Here is a 7561-nt window from a genome sequence, read left to right as displayed (position 1 = left end):
AAACCAGGCAACCGAGACGCAGTAAGGGTAAAAGCAGACGCATTCAGGCTGGTGCTCCAAAAAAAGTGTGCAGCTTATAAAAGGAAGATAAAGATAACATAGAGGTAATGAATGAAACCGAACTAGGCTGATTTCAGAAGCAGAAATTGAAGTGGGAGGTGAGGCACCAAGGCCTTACCTCCCAGTAGGTAAGCTCTCCCAAGTTACAAATGACCTAATAGAGAAGCGACAAAGCATGGAAGTGGCGAACTCGAGAGATCAGATAGAATTCGCTGAACTGTCAAAACTGATCAACAAGAAGAAAGTAGGGGATATTCCAAATTATAACTTTGGAAAGATTGAGGAAGCAGTAAAACATTGCCGCAGCATGAAATCAGTGAGAAGAAAACTTGAAAAAAAAAAAGAATTTTGAAACTTGAGAAAAGATAAGCAAGGTAATGTCAACAGAAATTTTGATGACATAGTAAAAGCAGCAGAAGAATTCTATACAGACCTGAACAGTACCCAGAGCAACCAAGCTACTTCATTCGAAGTAGTGATGAAAAGAATACAGAGGCTACTTCTATAACTAGCGCTGAAGTTAGAAGGGCCTTGCAAGACACTACTTGGGGAAAAGCGGCAGGAGAAGATGGAATAACAGTCGATTTAATCAAAAATGGAGGAGATAGCATACTTGAAAAGCTTGCGGCCCTTTATACGCAATGCCTCACGACTTCAAGTCTACCAGAGAGCTGGAACAATGCCAACATTGTACTAATCCCTAAGAAGGGGGACGTTAAAGAATTGAAAAATTGTAGGCCCATTTGCTTGCTTTCAATGTTGTATGAAATATTTAGCGAATCAATTTCTGATAGAATTAGGGCAACACTTCACTTCAATCAACCAAGAGAACAGGCTGGCTTCAGGAAGGGATATTCTACGATGGATCATATCCATGTCATCAATCAGGTAATAGAGAAATCTGCAGAATACAATCAACCTCTCTATATGGCTTTCATAGATTATGAAAAAGCGTTTGATTCAGTAGAGATACCAGCAGTCATAGAGGCATTGCGTAACCAAGGAATACAGGAGGCATACGTGAATATCTTGGCAAATGTCTACAAAGATTTCACAGATACCTTGGTTCTCCACAAGAAAAGTAGAAAATTACCTACCAAGAAAGGGGTCAGGCAAGGAGACCCAATCTCTCCAATGCTATTCACTGCACGCTTAGAAGAAGTATTCAAGCTCTTAGACTGGGGAGGCTTAGGCGTGAGGATCAACGGAGAATATCTCAGCGACCTTCGGTTGGCAGATGACATTGTCCCATTCATCACCAATGGGGACGAATTACAACAAATTATTGAGGACCTTAACCGAGAAAGTGCTAGAGCGGGGATAGAGATTAATATGCAGAAGACAAAGATAATGTTCAATAGCCGGACAAGAGAACAAGAATTCAGGATTGTCAGTCAGCCTCTAGAGTCTGTAAAAAAGTACGTTTATGTAGGTCAAATACTCACAGGGGACCCTGATCACGAGAGGGAAATTTACAGAAGGATAAAAATGGGTTGGAATCCATACAGCAGGCATTACCAAATCCTGACTGGGAGCTTACCACTGTCGTTGAAAAGAAAAGTGTACAATCATTCCATTTTACCGGTGATAACATATGGGGCAGAAACTTGGAGGTTAACAAAGAAGCTCGAGAACAAGTTAAGGACCACACAAGGAGCGATGGAACGAAAAATGTTAGGCCTAACGTAAGAGACAGGAACAGAGCGGTGAGGATCATAAAGCAAACTGGAATAGCCGATTGTCTAGTTGACATAAAAAAATAAAGAAAATGGAGCTGGTCGGGCCATAATGCGTAGGGCAGATAACGGGTGGATCAGTAGAGTCACAGAATGGGTGCCAAGAGAAGGGAAGCGCCGTCGAGGACGGCAGAAAGCTAGGTGGGGTGATGATATGAGGAAATTTACAGGCGCAAGTTGGAATCGGCTAGCGCAAGACAGGGGTAATTGGAGATCGCAGGGAGAGGCCTTCGTCCTGCAGTGGACATAAAAATAGGATGATTATTTTGATGATGATGTCTCGTGTCGATAGAAATGACTTCAAAAACAACTATTTGAGCCGCTTGCCTAATTATATTCTTCTACGCCTGTCTGCTTCCTTTTTTAAACACAAGATCCACGGTATTCCGAGTAGAGATCATTCGTTCGGCACGTGCGAGCTCTGCACTGCTTTGCTTTACCTTGTCTGAGCAAACTTGATGCAGATTCTTTTCTTTTTCTCTTTAGGCAATTTATTACAAAGGACAAGATAACCGCGGTTAATGATAACCTAACTTGCGACGTATTGCATCTACAGGAAAATGAGGAGGAGGAGATGGGTAGGATAGGTAGGGAGGTCAACGAGGCGCATTTATGTAGGCAGTAATCGTGGTGAACGAACTAAGTTATTCCGTGTAAATTAGGGCTGATAGTGGTGGGTGCTATTTTAAGCCTAACCGTGATAATCATACCAGAGTAACAGCTAAGTGCTAATTTACGACATGAAGTTTTCTCCACGGGCTTGGGCAAGCTTTACGAAACTGCTTTTAAACACGAAAATAATTTTACACGCGGCAAATATCTTACAATGTCTTACTGTCAGAACGTACAAATGATGAAAGGAAAAAAAGAGTCAAATTCCTGACGGAGGCAGTACTTAAGCGGAGTACCGTGGATCTGAAATGCGGTCTTTGAAATAAAGCCTCGTTCCGAAGAGCACTGGTTCATCTCATAACTTCGCGACAGGAAGCTATACAATATACTCCAGTTTTGTTATGAGTCGCAAATGGTTCACTATAAAGCTCTCTTTTAGAGCAAAGGATACCGATATAACCACTGGATTCAACGAGAGAAATTTACTTCGTACTGACTCATTTCACGACAAAATGTTGAGTCAGAACAAAAGAACAAAAAAAAAAGTGCTTTGTAATTCTATCAAATGCCACGCGTCGAGAGAAAGATAACAATGCGATAAAAAAAAAAATTGTTTCAGTCTATCGCTGGGATGCTCGACATTTTCTATATTTTCTTTTTTCTTGCTCTCTTGTCTAAGACGACAGTCTTTCTTTGTCCTTATCGACCGCACGTGGCTTTCTAGAGACAATGAGAAACTGTGGCGCTATTTTCGTATTTTCTTTCTCCGAGTTATTTTTTTAATCTCCCGGCACACTGATTTCTTTTTAAAGGGTCAAAGCATTACAGCAATTGGGTCTCTCTTTCAAAGCCTCGCCTCTTCGAGGGCCCGAATACCACGAATCTTACATTTGGTCCTTTGGCTTCAACATTACCAGTTGAACCTACTGTCCAGTACTAAATTACAGTAGACCGAAGGCAGCAAGTATATTTCATTTCGCAGGACTGGGTTCCACCATCAACCAGGACAAAGGAAAACTGAGGAGTGTTGAAACATACAGCGCCCATACTGGTTCGTTATCCTTTTTCTGATCAAGGTATTTTGGAAACTTAATGCCGTCTGCTAGAGCTATGAAAAAGTTAAAAACCTGATTGGCTAGTTGTACTGTTGATTATTTTTCGTGCTACGTCCCCGGGATTTAGGCTTTTTTCCTCTCTGTTCTTTTTTTGCAAGTATATCTCTGATCACGAGTGGTTGTTCCTCGCAAAATTTTGTAAGAGACTTTATTACACCTGAAAAAGAAAGTGCGCAAGAATCAACAGAAGATTTACACAGCAGCGATCAAAGGCGTACTGGCCTGCGATCCACTATATTACTCAAGAGTCAATAAAGAGGAGTTACTAATTAATGTAAGAAACCTAGGCTGATTTGACATACGCGTAAACCTATGAGCGTTCTTGCATTCCCCTTCTATCTGAATGGCTGCCCCCGTGGCCCGTAATTAATTAACGGTAACTAATTAGTAATAATACCGTAATACCACTGCGGCGGGTCAGTGCATCTTTAGGAGCGATTTTCGTTGCCGTTCACATTATCTTGTTGTATCGAACTTAGACTTGACTTGGCTTATATTGAAACGAAGTCGCCATCGTCGGCTTTAACGACATGAAACGGACGCTCGAGAAAACGTTGTGCTTGACATATTTCAACTCAGATTTTTATTGCCGCGTGTGCGGTACGTATCAGCCCCTTATTTATAAACTGGCCTCGACTCGTAGCTCACGTACTCATTCCCAACGGGCGGCTTACGCAAGCTTTATAATATACCCAGTGACGCACAGCGCCGTACCTCGTCTATAAGTTAATGCACCATTTTTGAAGGCATTGATCAATGACTGTACAATCCGAAACGCAGCATGCACTGCATATAAGGATACAACAAGCGCTTAATGCACTGAGAATTATGCAGACCCATAGAAGTGAAAGACTTTTCCGAGGCTCTAGAAGCTAGACGTTTTCTTTTGTTTTGCCGCAAATGACGCCATGTACGCCTTTTGAATGTGTGACTGCTTTTTGCCTAAAAAAAAAAAAAAAAACGACTTGCAGTAAGCTTTACCCTGTTGCGAATCAGTCATGCTTACTGCGCTGACGTTAAAACAGCCAACACCTAAAGCAAGACGAATAAAACCGTGAAGCCGTTAATGGAGTGTCTATTGGCACTGCCGAGTCTTGCGCTTTTTCAATACACGTCTCGGCCCTACCGTCGTGGGGGCTTGTCATCCGGGAGGCACGCGAGCCGAAACCAGGGCCATGATAAAGAGAAATGGACATTGAGATCCAGAGGGGCCGACCCCGGAACCGAGCGGGACTAAGGCCGAGGAAGAAGAATACTGCGGAGACTTCACGCCTCCAGTGTATCACATACAGGCTTTAGCGTATAGAGCTAACCGTGATCACCATTAAGGGAGGACGGCACGTGCGCATCGGAATACGCATCGGCAAAGGAGATCGCGCAAAGCATTAATGATTGTGCAATACTGAAATCCTATTATACGCCCTATTTGTTCAATGCATTGCTAGCAATATTCACATCACAAGGAGAAGCACAGACAAACAGAGAGAGAGAGAGAGAAAAGTTAAAATTATATTCGGGGGTTTTGCATGCCAAAACCACGATGTCATTATGAGGCACGCCGGAGTGGGGGACTCGGAAATAATTTTGGCCACCTGGGGTTCTATAGATCTAAGCAGACGTGCGTTCTTGCATTTCTCTCCCATTGAAATGCGACCACGAGTTCAGCAGCACAACGCCACAGTCACTAAGCTACCGTGGCGGGTCCGAGAAATACAAACAAGAGAATAGCAAGGATTTTAAATGGAACCGAAAATGTCGTTTGCTACCCTACAGTGGGCGACGGGGGGAGGCGGAGGTGGAGAGACAAGGAGCAAACACACACGCAGAGGGAGAGAGAGAGAGAGCGAGCCACTCCGCAAATATACTTGCTAACAAAACCACGCACAGAGTGCGCAACAGCACAATGTACGCAGTGTAAACTTGTCCATACGAGCACGTGCCCTGCGTGTAATATATTTTTTTAAGCTACCGGATGCACGGTTCAGTCCACCAAAAGGATGCGCTGTTCTTGACGTCAGACCAAAAGATGACGCATTGACCCGAGGGCAGTAGCTCTATGAGGAAAAGAGGGAAAGTGTTTGCGACGCTCTGTCCAAGCTATCCTCGAAGAGTCAACAGAAATGCATGCCCACAGGCAGCCGCGCCCGTTTCGATGCTGTCAATACTTGGTCTCTTTAAAAGGGGAAGCACTAAGAGCTATAGACCCGATAGAGGCTGGCTTGAACGCTGAGCCGAGAAAAAGAAGTCTTCGATCTTGCACATCAAGCTCACGTTCTCACAGGGATGCCTTTCTATATGCGTTGCAATTGGAAGAACGTTACTCAGCTATACGAATGCGAAGGAGGGCAGAGGGAACTGCAGAGGAGGGAATCCATTAGAACGGTCTCCTGGATAAATCTATTAGCGGTTGCCAAACCCATGTTCTTGTTCCGCTCCAATTACGCTTTTGTTTCCGGCCACTTCCCTCGCGTTCTTTATCAGCCTTTTTCTTTGTTTGCGACGCTCGAGGGTGAAGAATAAAGCACATAATTGAAATGTCATCGTAGATCGTCCTGTTTCTTTCTTTTTTTTATCGCTTGAATTTCTGTCATCTATCTGTACATGTTTCTCAAAGCAGGCGCATGAGCTCATAGTAACTTACTGTGCTTGTGAACGTTCTACAGCAGCATTTTGCACAAAGAAGGATGCCTATAAGCTTGAGCAAGGGTATGCACTCTTACAAAGTGCAACAGAACACCATCACCCCACTCAGATATATAATTTGTTCTTGAAATTTCTGATTCAAAAGACTGCCAAGACATAGAATGAAAAATTATGGCGCAAAATGACCCACTGCACAGGACAGTCCAGTGAACTCAGTCTGTGTCTTTTGGCGCGACTATGTTTATTTCTTGTTGCTGAAGCAATTCGTCCAAGAAAATGCGTTTCTTTGCTAAGACGCCTTTCCCGAACAGTGGAGACCCTCTTTGTCTAGACGTCGCACACGTGGGCTGATGTTGTGATAGCCCTGCTCGCAGTGTGAACATTGTCGCAACACGTGCGATTTTTAAAGAATTAAATGGACTCACTTTACTTGGTCGTAGAGGCGGAACTTGATACTATAGACGGGTGGCCCCGGGGAAAAAAAAAGAAACCAACGAAATCAATAAAACGAAAGAAAAGCTTGTTTTCTTACAATTTTCATTTTTGTAAAAAGTAAATGTCTCAGCAAAGTTTTTGGCAATTTACGACGTGCAAATCAAAAAGACCGCGTGTTTGTTCGCAACATAGCCTTGTAAGGGAGTAAAATTAGCAGAAACACAAGTCTCAGCTAAACAATGCGGTTAGACTTAATTGTTTTCGAATGCTTAGTAGTTAAATGTTCAGGAGATAAATGTTCATCGCCGACGCCTCCTTAGTGGTGCCTACCAAAATAACCTTCCTTTCAATTGCATCGGGCAAGTTCCCCGCACTATATATTGCCACCTGGTGTTTTGAGCCAGCCAACAATCATCATTGGGTGCCCAGCAAGAACGGAGAAGACGACGAAGTCGAAGATCCCGCGCCAGCTGGAGAACCGTCTTCCTTCGTGTCTGGCATTCTTCGTGTCTGGCTGCTGGTACTGTTGCTTGCGCTTGCCTTAGCGCGTGACAAACTGGTGGAGGTGCTGGGTAATCTAATCTATGCACCAAACCCCTCCGAGCAGCAGGAGCTCCAGTCCCGTACCGGTGGTTACGCTTGTACACCGCGCCAGCAGAAGGATCCGTGGACAAGCCCCTGAGTTTGGACTCCTCCCAGAGACAATGGCAGCTCCGACCACCCCAACCGGTATGGAAGGTACTACGCCGATTCATTGTACGCTACTCAATCCGCGAACACCGAATCCCTTCCACGGTGCCATGCATGAGGATGTTGAAGATTGGCTGGTGCACTATGAACGTGTTGCCGCGTTCAACAAGTGGGACGATGTAGACAAACTTAAAAACGGATATTTCAGCCTTAACGATGGCGCACGTGTTTGGTATGAGAACCGTGCAGATACCCTAACTTCATGGGAAG

The 7561-nt window shown here is 44.1% G+C and overlaps 1 pseudogene; it reads left to right on the top strand.

The window, feature by feature from the left end:
- Window positions 1-7561, top strand: part of LOC119466564 (uncharacterized) — a 34817-nt pseudogene that overhangs the window by 2056 nt on the left and 25200 nt on the right.

This window comes from Dermacentor silvarum, chromosome 10 (genome assembly GCF_013339745.2).
Source record: "Dermacentor silvarum isolate Dsil-2018 chromosome 10, BIME_Dsil_1.4, whole genome shotgun sequence".
NCBI classification, from domain to species: Eukaryota; Metazoa; Arthropoda; class Arachnida; order Ixodida; family Ixodidae; genus Dermacentor; species Dermacentor silvarum.
Note: the sequence above shows the minus strand (reverse complement) of the source record. Positions and strands in the feature narration are given on the sequence as shown.